Source organism: Triticum aestivum, chromosome 7B, assembly GCF_018294505.1.
Source record: "Triticum aestivum cultivar Chinese Spring chromosome 7B, IWGSC CS RefSeq v2.1, whole genome shotgun sequence".
NCBI classification, from domain to species: Eukaryota; Viridiplantae; Streptophyta; class Magnoliopsida; order Poales; family Poaceae; genus Triticum; species Triticum aestivum.
In genome coordinates this window covers 337,499,987-337,506,275 of record NC_057813.1, presented here as the reverse complement: position 1 = coordinate 337,506,275, position 6,289 = coordinate 337,499,987, and positions in this window count along the sequence as shown.

Genomic DNA, 6,289 nt, shown 5'->3' with positions numbered 1-6,289 from the left:
GTGCCAAGTAAGACCTTTAGGATAGCTTACGGTGATAGTTGTGTTGATCCTGCTGAAAATCAGAAACTTTTGCACCCAGTAAATTAGTTTTGTTAATTCACAGAAACATGATTTTTATCTGATTCTTTTTGATATGGATTGGTAAACTAATTGCTTGGGACTTCCTAATTTTTTAGGAATTTTGGAGTTCTAGAAGTATACGTTTGATACAGATTACTACAGACTGTTCTATTTTTGACAGATTCTGTTTTCTATGTGTTATTTGCTTATTTTGATGAATCTATGAGTAGTATCAGAGGGTATGAACCATAGAGAAGTTGGAATACAGTAGATATTACACCAATATGAATTTAGAATGAGTCCATTACAGTACCTAAGTGGTGGTTTTATTTTTTTATACTAACGGAGCTTACAAGTTTTCTGTTGAGTTTTGTGTTGTGAAGTTTTCAAGTTTTGGGTAAAGATTCGATGGACTATGGAATAAGGAGTGACAAGAGCCTAAGCTTGGGAATGCCCAAGGCACCCCAAGGTAATATTCAAGGACAACCAAGAGCCTAAGCTTGGGGATGCCCCGGAAGGCATCCCCTCCTTCGTCTTTGTTCATCGGTAACTTTACTTGGAGCTATATTTTTATTCACCACATGATATGTGTTTTGCTTGGAGCATCATTTTATTTTGTTAGTATTTGTTTGATGTTTTTTATAATAATGTTTTGCATCTTTATTTTCAATAAAAATGTCAAGGATAGCCTTTACCATGCTTATTTTGCTAGTATACACGTTGCTGTTTGAAAACAGAAAGTTTACCGTTGTTGCAAAAATTACCTAGAAAAGTCAGAGAATGATATAATGTTGAAACTTTTTGCATATTGAGATCTGATAAATATTCTACAGTGAGGTATTTTTATAATAATTTTTGGAGTTAGGGAAGTATGATGAATCTTGCATTCTTTACAGACTATACTGTTTTGGCAGATTGTTGTTATGTTTGCATTGTTTGCTTGTTTAGTGATTTTATTTGAGGATAGGAGTATTAAATATGCAGAGACATTTAGTATGCAATGTTGAATAATAATTTTAGTGATTTTTTATAGTAGAAAATGATAAGGTTTTGCATTGGTTTATACTAACCTATCTCACGAGTTCTTGTTGAGTTTGGTGTGGGTGAAGCTTTTGATAAAAAGAGAAACCATGATATGAGAGGAATTAAGGAGACACAAAAGTTCAAGCTCGGGGATGCCCAAGGCACCCCAAGATAATATTTCAAGAAGTCTCAAGCATCTAAGCTTGGGGATGCCCCGGTAGGCATCCCACCTTTCTTCTTCAACAATTATCGGTTAGTATCGGTTGAGCCTAAGTTTTTGCTTCTTCACATGAGTTGTGCTATTCTTGCAATGTCATTTTATTTTGTTTTGCTTGCCGTTTGAATACAATGCCAAGATCTGAAATTCTTAAATGAGAGAGAGTCTTCACGTAGTTACATAATTATTTAGCTACTCATTGATCTTCACTTATATCTTGTTGGAGTAGTTTGTCATTTACTCGTGTGTTTCACTTATATCCTATGAGTAAATGGTTGAATGAGTTGAATGTCATAAATCTGAAATTATATATGTTTCATTTGCTTATCCCATGGGGAGTAATGACTTCACATCTAAGAAGTAGAGGTTGTAAATTTATTGAAGGTTAGCAAGCATTGTATTGGTCATTTGAAAAATTCATGAAAGAATATTGAAGGAAGAGAGATTTCACATATAAATATACTATCCTAGACATCTTTTATAAAAAGTTGATGTTGGACAAGAAAGACAACGTAATGGGTTATGTTTTCTCACATCTCAGTTAAAGTATATTGTCATGGATCATTCAAACATGTTGAGCTTGCCTTTCCCCCTCGTGCTAGCCAAAATTCCTCGCACCAAGTAGCGATACTACTTGTGCTTCCAAATATCCTTAAACCCAGTTTTTGCCATGAGAGTCCACCATACCTACCTATGGATTGAGTAAGATCCTTCAAGTAAGTTGTCATCGATGCAAGCAATAAAAATTGCTCTCTAAATATGTATGATCTATTAGTGTGAAGAAAATAAGCTTTATAAGATCTTGTTATGGAAGCAATAAAAGCGACGGACTACATAATAAAGGTCCATATACAAGTGGCAATATAAAGTGACGTTCTTTTGCATTAAGATTTTGTGCATCCAACCATAAAAGCGCATGACAACCTCTGCTTCCCTCTGCGAAGGGTCTATCTTTTACTTTATGCCTTTTACTTTATGCAAGAGTCAAGGTGATCTTCACCTTTCCCTTTTTCATTTTATCCTTTGGCAAGCACCTCATGTTGGAAAGATCCTGATATATATATCCAATTGGATGTAAGTTAGCATGAACTATTATTGTTGACATCACCCAAAGGTGAATACGTTGGGAGGCAACACTATAAGCCCCTATCTTTCTCAGTGTTCGATTAAAACTACATAACCATAAGTATTGCGTGAGTGTTAGCAATTGTAGAAGACTATATGATAGTTGAGTATGTGGAGTTTGCTAAATCAAATCTCTGACATAGACCCTTCCTGAAAATAAGATGAATTGAAATTGTTTGATGACTGAGAATGAAGTTTGCTAGTTTTCAAGAAAGTTTATGGTCTATGCTTTAACATGTGAATTGCTTGTTACTTGTTCGTGAGAAGTTTTATGAGATGAACTACTGTTATGACATATAATCATCCTAGAAAAGGTTATTAAAATTATCATTGATCAAACTTGTGCACCTTCTAGCATTCACACTTCATAAATTCTTTCTTTTATCATTTACCTACTCGAGGACGAGCAGGAATTAAGCTTGGGGATGCTGATACGTCTCCAACGTATCTATAATTTATGAAGCATTCATGCTATATTATTATCTATTTTGGATGTTTATGGGCCTTATTATACACTTCTATATTACTTTTGGGACTAGCCTATTAACCGGAGGCCCAGCCCATATTGCTGTTTTATAGCCTATTTCAGTGTTTCGAAGAAAAGGAATATCAAACGGAGTCCAAACGGAATGAAACCTAGGGAGCGTGATTTTTGGAACGAACATGATCCGGGAGACTTGGAGTACAAGCCAGGGAAGCTTCGAGGAGGCGAGGAGATAGGAGGGCACGCCCTCCCCCTGGGCGCACCCCCCTATCTCGTGGGCCCCTCAAGCCTCCCCGACCGACTTCTTTCGCCTATATATTCCCATATACCCTAAAACCATTGAATACGAAGATAGATCAGGAGTTCCGCCGCCGCAAGCCTCTATAGCCACCAAAAACCTCTCGGGAGCCCGTTCCGGCACCCTGCAGGAGGGGGGATCCCTCACCGGTGGTCATCTTCATCATCCTGGCGCTCTCCATGACGAAGAGGGAGTAGTTCACCCTCGGGGCTGAGGGTATGTACCAGTAGTTATGTGTTTGATCTCTCTCTCTCTCTCTCGTGTTCTCTCTATGGCACGATCTTGATGTATCGCGAGCTTTGCTATTATAGTTGGATCTTATGATGTTTCTCCCCCTCTACTCTCTTGTGATAAATTGAGTTTTCCTCTTGAAATTATCTTATCGGATTGAGTCTTTAATGATTTGAGAACACTTGATGTATGTCTTGCCGTGCTTATCTGTGGTGACAATGGGATATCACGTGATCCACTTGATGTATGTTTTAGGGATCAACTTGCGGGTTCCGCCCATGAACCTATGCATAGGGGTTGGCACATGTTTTCGTCTTGACTCTCCGGTAGAAACTTTGGGGCACTCTTTGAAGTACTTTGTGTTGGTTGAATAGATGAACCTGAGATTGTGTGATGCATATCGTATAATCATGCCCACGGATACTTAAGGTGACAATGGAGTATCTAGGTGACATTAGGGTTTTGGTTGACTTGTGTCTTAAGGTGTTATTCTAGTATGAAATCTATGATAGATTGAACGGAAAGAATAGCTTCATGTTATTTTACACGGACTCTTGAATAGATAGAACAGAAAGGATAACTTTGAGGTGGTTTCGTACCCTACCATAATCTCTTCGTTTGTTCTCCGCTATTAGTGGCTTTGGAGTGACTCTTTGTTGCATGTTGAGGGATTATTATATGATCTATCTATGTTATTATTGTTGAGAGAACTTCACTAGTGAAAGTATGAACCCTATGCCTTGTTTCCTAGCATTGGAATACCGTTTATGCTCACTTTTATCATTAGTTACCTTGTTGTTTTTATATTTTCAGATTCAAATACCTATATCTACCATCCATATTGCACTTGTATCACCATCTCTTCGCCGAACTAGTGCACCTATACAATTTACCATTGTATTGGGTGTGTTGCGGACACAAGAGACTCTTTGTTATTTGGTTGCAGGGTTGTTTGAGAGAGACCATCTTCATCCTACCCCTCCTATAGATTGATAAACCTTAGGTCATCCACTTGAGGGAAATTTGCTATTGTCCTATAAACCTCTGCACTTGGAGGCCCAACAACATCTACAAGTAGAAGGTTGTGTAATAGACATCATATACACAGCAATATTAACGTACAGCATCTCTTGTTTGCAGACGTCCGGACCGCTACCACGGCCGGTCCTAACCAACCCGAACCCTCTTCATCACCTGCGCATGCTTCCCGCCCGAAAAGGTCAGTGCCTCATTCATGCCCGGCCAGAGCGAACGCGACCTCTCACTGGCGTCGGCATTGAAGTGGTGCACCGGCCGAGAGAGCATCGCCCGCGCCTCTTCCGGGTGCACGTGACTACTCCGCGTTCAAAGGTCGCAATAGCCGGCTACAACATGCATGTAAAAAGTTCTTGGGAGTCCATGCTACAGCTAGCTGTCCTCCCCCAGCTCGTCAATTTCTTCCAGTAGTGCTAGTACTCCATGGCGCGATCCATCGACAAGCATGCGGGAAAGTTATTGTATACTCGGTTTGCGGTGAGTGGCATGCTGAGCAACCGTGTGGGGTCGAGCCATGGAGGAGGGTGAGACACAAACACGACAGACGTGATTTAAACGTTGGTTTTGCTCAATGGCGCGATCCAACAAAATGAAATGTTGGTTTCTCTCTGTTTCCATTCTTTCTTCGAAAAAACGGAAACTTTCCACTCCATTTTCATTCCTATTCCAAGGTTGCCCCGTTACAACATTCCATCAAATACAAGGTTGCCAATATTTACTTCACAACTAAAGACAAAAGTTGTGAGAGCGTGTACGAAAGAAAAACTACTGATGGGGTCACTACGACTTAAACCCTAAACCCTAAACAGGATTTAATTTCCTGGCCAGGTAGAAACTGTCAAAGGAAAGACGGCTGGCACCCTCGGATCATACGATGCTTTTGTGCAGTTCCACTAAAATCGACCTAAGCGTCCCTGATGGCAAAGATATTGAAGAAGTGTGATTAGAATAATAGTACTGGCACTAGTTCATGAGACATAAACTCATCACAAGTAGAAGCCGGTAGAATTAGAGAAAGATCGACATGAAGATGGAGCTACGGCAGTGGAGCAAGCCGACTCCAAAAGGAAGATGGACTACCTGGGACGTCGGGCTATAGCTAGAAGGGCGGTTGGGACGCGGCATTGGCCCATACCACGGTGACCCCCGATTGGGATGCACCGACTGTGGGTTTTCTCCCTCGCCGATGTCGACCACGTCTACGCAGAACATTGTTCCCTTCCCTCAGCTGCGGGATCAGGCCCGTCGTTCTATGCTTGTGAAGAGAGCAACCTAAGTAAGCAGGCTTGTAGCTTAGGCTCCTGCTAGTGTATATATAGTGGTTTTCTTTTTCTCTCCATATCAACCATTTTATATTGCGTACGCGTCATTGAAGAGTGAAATGATGGTTGCTTCTTCCGACTAACTTACTGTGTGATTTGACTGCTCCTTAGGCCCTCCACTATGTAGTGGTGCCAAAACTCTGCAAAAATATACCACACCCATGTCGATGCCAGATGAAGAAGTTTTAGCACCGCCCACACTATGTGAAAGAATTTGGCATTCAATGAAGCTAGGGCCCATGTACATAAACTACTATATATTAGAGCATCTCACCCTACTAGCAGCGTCCTGGCTCCTAGCTCGTTGCCAGCTCTTTGCGTTAGAAGGACGGCCGGCGCTTAATTTACTCTACAGATGGATTTGGCATCGGAGCAACTAGATGCTCCGGTTCCCTAAAATTTTGTTATGGCACCTGCTAGGCAATGGAAGGCACCGGTGCCAAATGAAGTAAAAGTGATTTTGGCACCGATTTTGGCCTACATAGTGGAAGGCC